Raw genomic sequence first — 14849 nt, 5'->3', positions numbered from 1 at the left:
AAAAAAAAATCCTTCCTCTTCCAAAAGGTACTTATTATGAATAGTGTTACTCCATTTGACTAGAAATATGAGTATTATTCTTTATATAGGAAAAATGAGCAGAATTTTTCTTATGCTACAAGATCCAGCAAGTGGCAGATCTTTCTCTTCTCTTATGTTACACCTTAGAGCAAGCAAATTCACTACAAAATGAAACAAAAATAATAATTCAGCTCTGCTTTGCTCTGACTGGATTTATCTTTTTTTTTTTTCCCCCACCTCTAGAATTAGTATTTTGCACGCAAATTCGGTAGATAAATACGTGGTGACCCCCTGCCTTTCATAGACAACCTTCTGCCTCCCTCATTTGTGTTGTCATTGTCATTTGGCTGTGTTGCGGTGTGCCAGCAGTTCTGCTGTAAGCTGTGTTGTTTTGTGAAGAGCTCCTGTGGGGGGTCTTTCTTCTCTTTGGCAAACTCTTCCTAAAGAGTGTTTTCTGCAGTGTGCCAGCAGCTCTTGGCACAGATTCATCAGCTCACAGTGACTTGCAGTGCTGATACTTAATAGTCATCCCCAGTAGTTCAGCAGTGGCAGCAGCTGATCTGGATAATGCATCTTCTGAATTGCACCTTGCATGTTGGGTTTCTTCTGTTTGGCAAACCAGGAAGGCCAATTCAATAACTATAACCAGGGAAAGAGAAAAAAAGGTCCATCTTGCACTTCAAAGGATGCTTTATCAACTCTACTACTATTGAGAGAGAGAATAAGAATGTTTCAGGGAGATGAAGAGAATAGATTCAACAAATTGGTTCCACCTCGTCAGCGGACAAGGAGAAATGGAAGAAGAAAGGGGGGGCTGCCTCAGCTTTTGTCAATCATGCCAAGCAGGGAGAAAGGACAGACGTGAAGATGGGTGTCTGTGACAGGCTGTAGGAAAATATGCCATTCCCAGGCTCAGAATGGCGCAAAGAAGGCCCTGGAACTCATGTGCATATCTCTCATCCATCTGGCTATTTTACTCTGATCTGTTCTCAGCCTTAACCCTCCTCTTCCTTCTCAACACCCTTCCTTCTCCTTACCTACTGCCCAACAGGCCCTTGTCCCTTCTTGTCCCTTAGGGCCTGCACAGCATCAAAAGCCTCACTGTGTCCTTGGATCTCTCTTCAGTGACCACAAGCTCCTTGCAGTCCAGAGGTGTTCCAGCAGCACATTCCTGCACAAACGCAGTTATCACCAGAAAACGTGGAGCTAAACCACTTTTATAAAATTAAGCACTGTTGCTAATAAAGTTCAATCCTGGATTTATGGTTTTGTTTTGGGGGTTTTTTTGTTTGGTTGGATTTTTTTGTGTGTGGCGATACTCCAGGACCAAATGGGCTGTAAAGGCGGGGGGGGGCAGGAGAGGGAGTCCAGGTCAAACCTTTCCATTTCGTGTCAGGGCGCTTCCTAGGTTTTCGCTGCCCTGGGGTCCACCCTAGAAGTGAGCGATCCAGGGGGCGAGTGTGAGTGTATCCCTGCGTGATTTTCAAGGGGAAGTTTCCCTGAGGAAGCGGCAGCGATGCGGCGGGAGTGCCCTGGGCAGGGAAGAGCCTTCCGGCCCGAGGAAACAGGTTGAGGTGAGGGCGACGAGAAACCTTCCCGGCCCCTGGTCCGGACTGGGCGGTGCCGGGGGCTGTCTGCAGGCGGAGAAGGAGGAGGAAGAGGCCGGGATCTGCCTGAATGAACGGCTCCCTCCTCACCCCACACCTCCGCCCGGTTCCCGCCTCCCTCCCGCCACTCGCCGGTCTCGCTTCGAGGCGCAGTCAGTTTCTATAGCGACGGCGCTGATCCGCGGCTCTTCCGAGTAGTAACAAAGCCGCCGGCTGCCCGCTGCCGCGCCGGGACTGAGGGGAGACGAGGCTTCCCCTCCCGAAGGCACCCCGCTTGCCTGCGGGGACCCAGACAGGTACGGAGCGAGGGGGCTTCCCGGCGGCCGCCGCCCCGCCCCGCCGCGGATGGGTGATCGCCATGCGGCCGCAGCGCCCGGGATCGCGGACCCGCCGCCGGGTGACGGCTGCGGGAGAGGCTGCTCCCCCGCCGGGCCAGGCGGAGGCGGGCGTCGCCTTGTGGGGCGGCCTGGGGAGGCTGAGGGGCGGCGGGGGTCGCCGGAGAGGTGGCGGCGGGCGGCTGAGGGGGGAAGAGTGGACGCGCTTTTCCCTTCCTCTCTCTTTCCCTCCTTCCCTCCCCGCCTGTGGTGGGAACTGAGGGGAAGAGGGGAGCGGTGCCGCGGGTTCGCCCCAGGCGGCCCCGTTCCGACTTCGACTGCCGGGGGCAGAGGGGTGGCCGCCGGTAGACGGGCTGGGCCCGGCGGTTCGGCTCGGCGGCGTGAGGGGTGCCCTGGCGGGGAGCGGCACGGGCGGGCGGGCTCCGCGCCCTGGGCTGCAACCGGTGGGCTTGGCGTTCCCTCCTGGCGGGGGACAGAGCTTGCCTTCCTCGATTGAGATAACCCTTGATATTCATAATAATAAATTTATTGTTGTTGTTGTTTTACAAAATGTGCTTTGCTCGCCCTCCACCCCCACCCCCCGTTGGAAATTTTGGGGTTATAAAGTTTAATTCGTTCAGCTTTATAAAGTAATTTTGAATAGAGTGATGGGTTTAAAATGTGCTACTTGGTTAAATAAAAGGGTAAAGGATTGGCTTTGAAGGGTGATCAAGAAATTGCTGCTTGTTTTCAGGAGTAAGCGTACCAAAGGGTTTTAGGTGAAATCAGTCTGTGTCTTTCAGTGTCAGCCTGGCTCTCTGGAAGACAGAGCCAAGGTAAGATGGTAGAGATGATAAACATTTCCTTATCTCGGGCAACCAAGGTTAGTCAAGAATTAGCCACCCATGGCTCTTGAGATACTGATGTCAGAGGATCGGTGGGAAGGTCATTAGCAGGACGGTTGCCCGAGCAATGTTGGCAGTGGCTGCACAAACAATATCCCAGTCTTGGTGGCTGTATGAATAACCATGCATTTCAGCACAAGTTTAAAATACAGAGCAACTTCCCAGTGATAGCAGAACAGCTGACCTTGAGTGATGAGGTCCTGAGGAGAAGCCATTATGGTTCGTTGCTGGGTGATTTAGGAAATAAACTAGTTGATGGGCCAAGGCAAAATGGAACTATGACATGTATGCAGACAGCGGGATGCTCTTGGTGGGAATCTTCTTGGATGTGAAGAAGAAAATAATGGGGAAATAGTATTTGAGTTGAGAAGAGTGTGGCTATTTGTTATTGAGCGGGTGGAGAAGAACTGAAATTTTAAGTGATGCGTAATGCAAATATCAGATTATTTGATATTTCAAACAGGATACCTAAGGTAATATCAGGGTATCAGAACTGAAAGGCTAAGTGTTGAGTGGAATAAGTTTGAGAGGTATATAAAAACAGTGGCTTTAAATGAAATGTGGAGCTACCAATACCATTTAAGTAGACAATGTGAAAATACTTAATGGTTGGAAAGAGAAGATACAGCTTTCTTCAGAAATCATGAATAGAAGTAGTGTAAAAAATTGAGACAGGCTTCTTTTGCAAGAGGTGTAGAAATGAAATTAGGTTTTACATGAGAGTTAATCATTTCTCAATATAAAATTAAACCTAGAAATATCATAGCGATAGGTGCTGTGGAATTCATACCTAGTTTGTTATAAACAAACAGAAAGTGGAATTTCTTACTTATGTTGATTGCAGTGTTTGCCCAGTGTTTTTAAGCATTTGTCCTTTGCTTCTTTCAGAAGTGTCACAACAGTTGTTTTGTTGAAAAAGTTGTAACCTTCTGAATGACCTCTGTTTTTCATGCAAAACTGAAAAGCAGACTCTTGAGATATTGTTTAAAAATGGAGACCTCAGATTAGTTTGGCATGATGGAAAATAGCATTTCAATACTATATTCTGGGCCGTCTGAAACTGAACACACCTAGCAGGAATTAAAAGGTCAGCTGTGAATAATAGAGACCTGGGGACTTGTGTTCCCTTAGCTGCATGGCAGAGAATGAGAAACAACAGAACTCAACATGCTCTTGGCCTAAAAGCGAAAGGGATAGGCAAAATAGTTATGTTTATGATGGTATGTGATGCTTCAGTCCTGAAACTCTTGCTTGTGGAACAATTGCAAACTCCATTAAGTTAATCAGAGTCAAAACCAATGTAGTAGTTGGGGCAGTACCAGGAAAGAACACTGGAGTACCAGGATAGCTCACTGGAGATAGTGTGTCCCATAATATAGCCTGGCATGTGTAAGGGCTTTGACTGGTGTAAAGAGTTGAAGCACTAAATCACAGTCTCTCAGTCTATCATTTCACATCTTTCTGGTGCTCTTCAGTCCAGACTAGGTTTATTGGACTCAAATTGCCATGAAAACATCCTCTAAAGATGTGCACTCTGTGCAGTGATGCAAGGCCACTGCTGGAGTCTGCTCCACAGTATTCCTCTTGCTTTAATCAGTCTGAGTTCAACATCCGTGTCTGTATCCTAGGTTTGATGATTCTCTGTTAAATGTTTTTTTGGAGATGTATGTGTGTGCTTGCTGCAGCCAAGCAGCTATTTCAAGTATACAGGGACACTTGCCTCCTGCTGAGGTTGTGATTTCAGTCCTCCCAGCAAGGTTGCTAAGGAGTATTAGTGGTCCTTGGAGAGCAAACCTTGGGAAATTCTCCTGTGGCCTTTGAACACATTCTGTGCTGAAGAGCTTCCTATCCAATTTAAACTACTGTTCTGACAGTAAGGTAGTATAAACAGATGTGTACCTTAGAGTAATGTAACATGATAATTGTGACTTCCTTGAGTTTGAAAATAAAAAAATAAAAACATTTGCAAGTCTGTAGTAACCTGCAAAGAGCTCAGGACTCCTGAAAATGTACCTTAGGTTTCAAATTAATTTGCTAAGACACATAAGGAGATACACAATATGCAGCTTTTAACCAGCTACAGTGCTACCATTTTTTAAACCCAATCCTCTCTGGTTTCATTCAGCTTGGTTTTCCTACAGAGATGATGCAGCACAACAGCTTAGGCACAATAAACGCCATAATTCAGCAAACCTTTCCTTTTCCCATTTTATCGTTTTCACTATACACAGGTGAGTCCAAGTTTTCAGATCTGATACTGGCTTACAGCTAAATTATTTTGAAATTAGGGGATGTTCATGTGAGCATTTTGGTAAATTTCCACAGGGACGGAAGATTTTATTAACTTCCCAGACAGAAGTCTCTATTAACTCTACAGTCAAGATCTACTCAAACAATCAGTGAAAGTTTAAATTACACATCAGCAATTTAAGTTTAGACCAGGTAGTGTGAAACCTGACATGCTCCAGCATCTCCAAAGTGTTGCGAGGAGACTTGAAACTGATTAAGGGTTTGCCTGATGTCTCTTGCCAATTTCCAGAAAATATAGCCAAAGTCTAGCAAAGCTGTCATTCTCTAGAAGACTCAGATACACAAGTGTTATGTAGAAATATATTGCATTTTGAAAGTAGCATCTATAAAGATCCCTACTGCAAGTAGGTGCTGCCAGGTTTAGAAACCGGGGTAGGGATGGGGATGAACTGCCTTACCTCTCAGGTTTCCTGCCTCAACTAGGAGTTGCCCAAGTTATTAGGAGAAATAGCAGCCTGGTGGAAATAAAGGATTCTTTTATTTTTATTCTTTTATTTTCCTTGATGATCTGGGCTTGAGCTGTAGCGAAGCATGAAAAAACCTGAATGTGTATGTGCTGTGAGGGGCAAAAGAAGGTGAGGTCTGATGTGCACCCCATGGTGGAGATGTAGCCTTGGCATCAAGTGTGGGAGAGAGTTAACTGGGACTGGTACAAAGAGTCAGGTTGAGACTAGGACAAGCTGCTGGAGACCTGATTAGGAAAATCTGTAGATATTAGATTGTGTGCTCGAGGTCTTCCCAGTGCGTGGCCCATTTAGGGGCTGTAGGCTTCTTTTTTCAGGCCCTCTATTGTAAGCTTTCAAGGCTTCATCAGCAGTGTCTGTGGCAAAAGGTATTTGCTTGGAAATCCAAACCTTTCCATAATAGCTTCAGGGCAGGTGTTGCTTCAGGCAGGGGAACTCATCTTGGCAGGCAGTTCATGGCAAAGAAATAAAACTCTCATTTCAGATGATAGATAGATAGCAAGTCTGTAAATCTCAGGCAGGAGATGTGCTCCTGTGAACAGAAAGAAAATATTCCCTTGTTGGTGACTCACAAGCAGTGACCTGATCGTAGTCTGCTTGAAAAAGATTCTGACCTTGAAGCTTCTACTGTGGAATTGCTTTATGTGAAAGTATGTCTTGGCCTCTGAGGTGTTTACCAAGGAGCTGCAGAAGCCATGTGCCTCCTAATACATTATGGGAGGTCTGGAGTATCTCCACGCTCATATTCTGTGGTGGAAACCTAGCTACTCAAACCTCAAGCTGATACCAGCCTTTCACTCTTTAATCAGTTCCCACCAGTAACACTCAAACAAGCTTGAAAAGGCCTGCCAGTGCTTCTGTCACTAATGAAAATACTCAGTTTATTTAACTAGATTTTTATAAGCACCTTAAGCAAAGATTTTGGGTAGTGTTTTAATCACCCTTTGTCCAGGTGGAATGTTGCATAATGTGCCTGTGTAAAGAGGGCTTTTATCTTCCTGTATCTTTTTCAGTTCACTGAATTACACTCATATGCTGTTAAAGTGACAGCTGAATGCAAGTAGAAGAAAGAAACACTCCTGTTTGCTTCTAGGTTGAAGTGGTACAATGAGCGAGTTATGGGACCACAAATTAAACAATGAGAATCAAACAAAGCATTCACTAAATACTGGACTATTCCACACACTCAATGAAGCTTCCAGTGGAAGAAAATTATGTGTGACTGTATGACTAAAACTGTATTGTAATACATATATTCAATAGAAAGCTGATGTTTTGTAATGCTGTAGTATTTGGCCTTGCTTTCTGTATATGACAGATATTTCACTGTGTCCACTAAGTCAAAGAGCACTTTTGTACCTGATACTTTATCCCTGTAATCAAGTTGCCTCTCGTTCTCTAATAAGCTAAACAGATTGAGCTCCTTAAAGCCTTCACTGGAAGGAGTTTTATTCAGCTCCTGAATAATTTTTTTGTGACTGATCTCACTGTTTCTGTGAGAAACTAATCATTCAGTATTCTTTATAGAATGTGAACAACAAAACTGTGTAAAAGTATTTCAGTTTGGCTCTCATCAAAGCATAAATGGTCATGGTATTTAGAAGTAAAAACTAGCATTGTTTCCTTCCTTACCCATTATATATTGCCTCATCCATGTTGCTAACATCTTATGCTCAGTGATTGTCCTCTGTGACTTCTATATTCTTTCAGATTATTAGTTTTCTATTTGGTAGTTCCCCATTCTCAAGGGCTGGTTTGATAATTCCAGGCTCTCTATCTGGTTGTAATCAGGTGCATTTTGTTCAAATGAGCCTGGCTTGTCAATTAATTCTGACCTCTTAATTATTTAGTTTTACCAAATTCATGTGCAATCCATTCAGTTTATTGGACGTAATTTTCTACTTCTTTCATCTCCACCTATGAAAACACTTTAAAATACTCTTATTTGATGAGCCCTTCTGAGTGGCATTAGTGGGGAAATGTCCGTGACTTTTTGGGAATAGTCATACCTTTCTCTATAGCAATCTGATACATTAGCAGTGCAACTAGAAAGTATTTTAGTGTTAAAAGGAAACTGTTTTCTTTTGTTGATTTGTGGTTTCATTTATATCATTTTAGCAAAGTTTTTTTGTAAGTGTAAGTGCTCTTAGAATTTTTGAAAATTCTAATATATTTCTCCTTTTTGCTGCCTCCATGGCAGACCTGAAGTCGTCTTATCCTCCCTACAGGTCTCTGAGATAAGTCCTTGACGTTTGTGCTGTTAAGTTCAAGGTCGACACCTTGAATAACGTTTTTTAAGTAAATGGGAATGAAATATGATCTTCCTAGTCCAGCCTATCTAAATACCAAAAGGGAGAGTGCCTTCTGACTGTATAGCTTATGCTTTTCTTCATTGGCCATTAGGTGGTATTTTACACTTGAGGAGACAGGCATGGCTACCTGCTCATTTAAAGATCAGCTAACAATGAAAAATTTCATTTTTGATCCTCTCTGTCTTTTAAAAATTAGGAACAAATAACTATCTAGTAAGATAAAAGCTGCCCTCCTTTTTTATACTGTAAATTTCTCCTAGCCTGAAATATTAACACCTTAATTGTAAAATACCGTATCTCCCACAGGACAAAGAGAGAACAGAGAACACTCCAACGATGAATCATCTGTTTTTATTAACAGTCATTCAGACACTTTGGTAATGGGTGGATGGATGAATAGATTGAGCCCAGAGCTGTGAGCCAGCTTGGCAGCTGGTAGGTAAGTCCCTGGAAGCTCACCAAGATGCTTTCTCAAGCATCACTTCTCTATTTTTCCATGTTGTATTTTGTCAAATCATATCCTAGAATGTAAAGTATCTTCTTAAGACAATAGGGTTACTCTCACCTGTACATTTACTTCCACTGGTACGCATGTGCATACGTGTACATGTACTCAAGTAGGGATCTGAAGAAGACTAATTTCTTGGTTGGTCAAGTAGAGAAACAGCTCTTACAAGTTTAGAAAGAGTGAGGCAGAGCTGAAGATTAATGGTGTGCAGGTGATGTGAAAACAAAGTAATAGTATTGCATATCGATGGATCCCACAAAAATCCCAAATGAACTGCATTTCCAGTTAATCTTATGTCATCTGTCTTTTAATTAAACTCTTACATGGCTCCACTGCCCATCTATGCCATCTGACAGGCAAGCTAAAGCATTTTATCACTCTGTAGTGGAGAAAAATTAAATGCAATAGTGTCGCCCTACCTTCCCCCTGCTACCTTCCCACTACATATCTCCCAAGATAGCTTGTCCCACTATAGCGTGCTATGCTTATGAATCTGGCAACATTTACATTGTGAAGTTTTTTTTTACAAATTTATTGTAACGTGGCCAAAACATTCACTTCATGCTGAAGTTTGTTTTTCAGGGACTGAGGATAATTTTCAGTGTGTTCATCAGTGTAAATAGAAGGCTTCAGTAAAACAGGTTGACACTGTCTTACTAAAATATGAATTCTCATTGGCTCTGGGACAGGGAGGATGGAGGCATGTCACAGTAATACACAGAAAGAAAGTTTTTTGGGTTCTTTATAATGCAGTTTTGTTATTAAAATATGGCCATAAGTTGAACGGCCCTCTGAACTTTGTACCCTGTTAAAAATTAAGTTTGCTTATTTTTCTGTTTCAGTAAAGTAAAATTATTGATAAAAAGAAATGTCACTAGTGGCAGTCTTGTGGGTTTTTTCAGTTATAATGACATTAATATGATGCTTGACTCCCTGTGTGTCAGGTATACAGATAGCACATGTAAAATGTGTGCATTTGAAATTCTGGTCTCTTGAGAGTGTAGAAGTTTTTCTGTAGTTGTACACATACATTTAGATATGCTATCCTCTCAAGAGATCTATAATATTTTAAATTATGCAAATATGCACACACATATGTTAGAACAAGTGTTAATTTGACATCACAAATATATGTGTGTGTGGAAATTGCCTACACACAGTGCAGTAAATTACTGTGCTAACAAGTTTATCCCTGTCACCATTAGTTTGCTTGTTGCTCAAGGAAAAGAATCAATTTCACACAATATGATCAGAAATTTTCAGCTGTGAACATAATTCTATGCAGGTGTCCAAAAACTGAAGTATCTGTCCACTGACTGTAAAACAGTAACTTCTAACAAACAATCCTGCTGCATAGTTGATGCCTCCTTTTTACTGCTTCACTCTTCCTCTCTTTTAGTAGCACTGCATCATTACACTTAGTTTTGTCACACTCTTATTCTCATTTATGAACTTATCTGTTTGAGTACAGAAAAGCCAAACTCATTGAAACTCAGATGTATTTTTTTAAAGATGTTCCAAGAAGTTATCCCAAAGCACTGATAAAGGGCAGTAAGAAGCATGAAATAACACTATACCAAATAATAACTCTTGGAAACAAAAAAACCCAAGCTGTGATCAACATGTGACTGTCTTTATTAAAAAGTAAGGTTAATATCACCCTATTACATCTGGCCCAGATCTCTTTTGATCATGTTTGAAGAGTTACATTTGTCTTGGGAAATTTGGAGAATTGGTGGGTGGTGGCTACAATCAACATTCACTTTGAAGTTTGTGTGTGCATAAAATTAAAATTCAAGTGTATGGGTGAGTTATACTAATGCACATAGCTAATGGAATATATTAATTAATTATTTTTTAAATGTTAGCAATAGCTTTGATGGACACGATGAGATGCAGACTTTGCTGTGCAGAATTTAGGGTCTAAACAGACAGAAGTGCAGCAGGCAGAGTATGTCAGAAAATTCCAGAGAAGGAAATAATCATATTATTTGGCATCGACTTTTTGTTTGAAATGGAATGGTATTGGTTGCTGGGTTTTGTGTGGGTTTTGGTTTGTTTTGGTTTTGGTCTTCTTACAGTAGGAAAGACGGAAGATATGGGTCTTTGGGGAAAAATATGAATTAAGTGTGGGATTTCTGGACTGGCATGTGGATGAGAATGAATTTCTGTCCTGACAATATGCTTGTTAGAATACCTAACATTGCACTGCCAGAACAACTCTGCAATGATTAGATCAAATTTTCTAGAGAATACACTGAAGCAGTCAGTGGAGCTGTCAGATAACAGGCAAAGTCTAGAAGAGAAAAAATAATCATATTGGACCCATACATTGCAAGATCATATTTTTCTGAGAGAACAAACAAATCTTGGGATAGCAATTTCATCAGCATTCATAGCAATGAGCAGTGACACAGTTCCTGTGAAGCCTGCTCTAGAAATTCTGTCATTTGCCCACCATGACATACTAGGCCACTCGGACTGGCACACAAATACTGAGCAGCTGCCCCACACAAATCCAGTTGCATATGTCTAGTAAAAGAAAGACTCTAGTCAGAGATATGAATGGTTATTCATCCATCTGCAACAAGAAATGCAGTTTGCCAGGCAGCAAACAGCAAGCATCATACATTTACTGATGAGCAAAGTGGTAACAGGGAAACTACAGGGAATTGTGTCGATAGGAAATGGGCAAAGACTGGGGGTCTGTTCCATTAAACCCACTCGGACCAGTGAGGACACTGACAAAGCTCACTTCCCCTGTGCAGCTCCAGATGTCCATGAATATTTTTTTTATTTTTCTTTCACCTAAGCAAAGTGTCAGCACTGCCACTGCCACACCAGAGGTGTTCCTTGGCTTACTGAAGGTCTGAAAGGAAGAGAAATGAAGTGGTGCAGCCCTGCTCTGCCTCTCCACAGTGCCAGCTGCCCTGGGAAGACAGAGGTTCAGAGCTGTCACCCTTGTGTTCCTGCAGCCGGGCTTAGGCCATGGGTGTGAGAGGCAAAATCTGCACAGGTCACACCGGTTTTAGAGTTTCTCTGAGTTACATTTTGAACCGAAAACTGCCGTTGTTAAGGAATTGAAGAGTACAGAGACATCTTTGAACCTCTGCCTAGACTGAGTGAATTAGCTAAATGGTGAATATCTGGCATTGTGTAATCATTATTGTTCATCATTGTGACAGGCCGGAAAGAACAAACATAATAATTAATACGAGGCATTGTGATAATGGCATTGTGTCCCAGCTTTAAATTGTTTAAACCAAGCTTCTCTTTCATTTAAGTAACTCCCAGATAATTCTGTTAAAACTTCAGTCTTGAATCAGCATTTAAAATAGAGCCATTTAGTGTTCTCTGGATAAAGTGGGCTTAGAGACAGGGAGTGTCTGTGTTTGTATGTGTGTTACTCCTTCTCCCTCCATCAGTATCCCTTTAGAGTACTGATTTTAGGGCACAGTTCTGACTGAATATTTTACTTGAAACATCAGATAAAATTCTCTAGCTAAATATGTATACATGTGCTACTTGCAGATGAAAATGTTAATTTATTAGTGTAATGTTCAAAGAAATATATTGAGCTACTTTTCTTCTGCATTTTCAGAAGTGCAGCCTTTTTTTCCAATTGTACAGTCATTAGCAAGAGTATTCCACCTGATGTGGTTTCTCTTGTGAGGAGATAGTAATTCTCATTTTCAATGTGAAAATTATAATTTCAGCTTTTACCCTCAAGTATCATATATCAGTATTTTCCCCCATATATAATAATATATTCAGAGGCCTGGAAGCATCGTGTGTGAGGCAAAACACTCGCTCCTCTGTAGCCTTCCTGGAAAATGTACTGGATGTTAGACCTGCTTTTGAAAATCAGAATCATCAAAAAAGTAATCTATGACAAAGAAAATAATCTGAAAATCACAGAATCACAGAATAGACTGGGGTCATCTAGTTCCAAACCTCCTGCATGGGCGGGACACCTTCCACATAAATGTATATATATACATTATATGTTTTACATAATGTATAAAGTTTTCTGGTTGTGAATTGTTGGTTTTGGAGTTTTTTAATGGATCTGAGTCATTCTAGTACAGAAAAAAAATGAAGTATTTTTTAAAATTAAGCATTTTCATAGCATAAAAGCTAGTTTCATGTTCCCAAGAGGGTTTATTTTGACCATCTTCTAAATAATCTTGCACTTGAAAAAATCCTTCCATGGATCTTTCTGAGCAGATGGGCTGTAAACCTTTGAACTTCAGGAAGCTGGGATTGAAATGTCATCTCAGTTGCTGACTGAGACAGGATCTATCACAAACAATGAGGATTATGTATCCCCTTAAAAAAAAACAGTGCCCAAACTCAACCCCCCAGTCTGCAGACCTCATCAAATTCTTCACTGTGCTGGGATGACCGTATGAGGCTGGGGTGACAAATAATCTCTCATTTGTCTCTACTGTAGTGTTGCTCAAAATCATGCATGTCTGTCAACTCTGCTGCAGATCATAAATTGTGCTTGGCAGATTGCTTGTTGTCTGATAAAATACCTTTTCTTTAAAAACACTAAAGTATCTGCTACGAACCCCATCCTCTGCTCCTTGTCCTGCCTTTATTTTTAATAGAATTTCCTGTTAAAAGGACCAAGCCATTTGTCATTTTGATGGTTTGACAACTTGGGGAGTAAATGTTTTGAAAGCATCTCCCCTGCATCATTTTCCTCCCTCCCCAGTCTCTCATGTTTTGGGTTTGTTTTTTCTTTCCTAGGTTGGTTTTTGTTTGGTTCTTTGTTCACTTGGGATTGTTCTTGACAGTGAGAAAATTTGACTATACAACAAAATAAATCAGTTTTCACCTGAATTTTGCTTTGGCTTCTTTATTATTTCACTGCAGCTATTTGCTGATATTTCTGGTGTCAAAATTTATTCCACATCTTGTTCCTACATCCCCTTCTGCTTTATTATTCTGTTACTATTTATCACACTCATTCTCATCAGCATGGTGGACAACAGAAGGTGTATCTCATTTCTCCGTTTCTTTTCATATTCAGATCAGTACCAAGTTTTTCTGTAATCTGTTCTTCTATAATACACAAAATTTTCTTCCACTTCTGCCTGTGCCTTAATACTTTTATACTTTGATTCCCGTAACTTATATAACCTGTAAGCTACTTTCTCCTTGCTAACTTGATACTTCCACTGCTTTTCTTCCCCTTATCTAATTGCCTTCTATCTTTGACCATCTTCCTAATCTTTTTAATTCTGCATCTTTGAATCTCCTCACAAATTCACCTTGTGTATCAGCTCAAATTTGGGCTTATTACATTCAAACCTTGTCCCCGTGTATGTGCTTTCTGCTTTGTAGCTTAGTATGCCAATTTAGAAACCATTTATTTAAAAATTTTCTTCACTTGTCCTGTCCCCTCTCTGTCTACATAAAACTCAAATTCATCATAATGCTGCTCTCTTTTCTCTGATTCAAAACTCTCTTCTGTAATGATACCAAGACTCTGAGATAGCAATCTTGTAAATTGTATTCTGTGCACAATTACACACGTGCAACACCAGTAATTCAGTAAAATTGATCTCAGTGGCTTTGCACAAGTATAAGCACCTGACAGTGCTTAGAAAAGATAGTACCCCTTTACTTTAAAGGTCCTTTTTTGTTTCATTTAGATGTCATGGCTAATGCTGCTATCACTGCCAGATGTCTTACTGTCTTTAAAGACAATTTTAATGCATAGTGCTTTAGTTTCTCTTTCCCACTAGGCAAGTTAAAAATCTTTAAATCTTTAAAATATCTTTTTAAAAATCTTAAAATCTCAAAACTGAGTGAAATGGCTAAGGATTGCTGTTGCTGGTGAGTGGGATCTCAGCCACTCGTGTAATAAGGCAGTGGTTCCACCTGGCATGCTCGCAGAATATAAGACACACCTGAGGCTGTAATGTTTCATTTGGACATGATACCAAGTCTGGGTGAGCGTATCAAAGACTTCATTCACAGAATGTTTGATCAGTAAGTCCTTCAGACTTGAGATCCTGCCAGTGTAGCTGCCACAATTCCTGTATTCATAAACAGTGTCCTTGAGATCTTGACTGCTCCTTTCTGCCCAAGTCAGTGGATTATAAGAAGTTTATCTTTTTTGGTAGGGAACAGTATCTCGCAGTTTTTATGAATTATTAGATGCCATCATATTTCTTTCCTGATGATGTTCCCTCACCAGAGTTATATATTAGGAAGCATAATTGTTTCCAAGATTGAATAATCTGGCAATTTAAAAATTACATTTTTTTCAATAACAGAGCCAAGAAGAAATTAATGGTTGGTTGTGTCAGCTTCCCAGTCAATTCAGTCTGACCTTTGCCTTAGCAAATATTCCAGATTTAGGAACTGAGTAAATGAGGCAGTAACAAATTTTAT

General features: G+C 41.1%; 1 protein-coding gene across 4 annotated transcripts in view; it reads left to right on the top strand.

The window, feature by feature from the left end:
* The first annotated feature begins 1611 nt into the window (after window positions 1–1611).
* RNF182 (ring finger protein 182) overlaps window positions 1612–14849 on the top strand; it is a 31176-nt gene continuing 17938 nt past the window's right edge. For 2 of the 4 annotated variants that reach the window (XM_071736381.1, XM_071736378.1), the window contains exons 1-2: window positions 1612–1924; window positions 8240–8372. The gene's annotated coding sequence lies outside the window, so the exon portion shown is untranslated. The remainder of the gene's footprint in view (window positions 1925–8239; window positions 8373–14849) is intronic. The other 2 variants (XM_071736382.1, XM_071736380.1) reach the window with 1 other exon arrangement.

This window comes from Heliangelus exortis, chromosome 2 (assembly GCF_036169615.1).
Source record: "Heliangelus exortis chromosome 2, bHelExo1.hap1, whole genome shotgun sequence".
NCBI classification, from domain to species: domain Eukaryota; kingdom Metazoa; phylum Chordata; class Aves; order Apodiformes; family Trochilidae; genus Heliangelus; species Heliangelus exortis.
The sequence above is the reverse complement of the archived record's forward strand: the minus strand, read 5'-3'. Positions and strand labels throughout refer to the sequence as shown.